The sequence below is a fragment of the Bos indicus genome, chromosome 21 (genome assembly GCF_029378745.1).
Source record: "Bos indicus isolate NIAB-ARS_2022 breed Sahiwal x Tharparkar chromosome 21, NIAB-ARS_B.indTharparkar_mat_pri_1.0, whole genome shotgun sequence".
NCBI lineage: Eukaryota > Metazoa > Chordata > Mammalia > Artiodactyla > Bovidae > Bos > Bos indicus.
Window position 1 is genome coordinate 66,706,091 of NC_091780.1, and position 907 is coordinate 66,706,997.

The window sequence follows — 907 nt, forward strand, 5'->3', positions numbered from 1 at the left end:
CTAGGACATGTGTGTAACATATAGTCACAGGAAGCAGCCCAGTCCAGCCTGGGAGGGGAGGGGGCTTTGGGGAAGCAGGAGGGGGGTCTCCAAACAGACACAGGAAACTCTGGGGGTGCCCAGGCTGCCTTATCGGATGATAGCGAAGATTTCTCGGGTGGCTGTCTCCGTCAGGACTTCTCGAATTGTACGCCGTAGTTATGTGCAGTTAATGTCAGTCCATTGCGTGCCCAGTCACTTCAGTCGTGTCCGACTCCTTGCCACCCTGGACGGTAGCCCGCCAGGCTCCTCTGTCCATGGGATTCTCCAGGCAAGAATACTGGAGTGGGTTGCCGTGCACTCCTCCAGGGGATCTTCCCGACCTAGGGATCGAATCCGTGCCTCCTGTGTCTCCTGCATTGCAGGCAGATTCTTCACCGCTGAGCCACCAGGGAAGCCCCTTGTTTTAACAATCCCCCCCAGAAAGATTCTAACACTCACAAACATTTGCCAGCCCCTTGCATGGGTCTACAGTGTTGTTCCCTGCCGGCAGTGTGGAAATAAACTCTCCCCCGGGGGTGGCTCAAAGGAGGAGCCAGAGGAGGGCAATGTTCAACAATAAAAGGAAGAATTGCTTTCCCAGAGGCATCTCAGGCAGGAGTCACAGGCCAGGGGTGTGGACACTGGGGAAAGCGTGGGAGGAAGATGGGTTTCCGGGAACCTCTGGTGCCCAGCGGGTACCAGACAGCCTCAGCCAGACCAGATGGAGCCAGTTTCTACTTTCAGAAGGAAGAGAAGGCCTCCTGTCAACAGCAGAGCCACAAGGCTTTCCCTGCCTTTCTCAAATGTTTTCGAGTGGCGGGAGGAGGAAATGAGAGGCTGGAAGGAATGCCCAGTGCCCACCTGTGAGAGCAAAAGACAGCAGCCT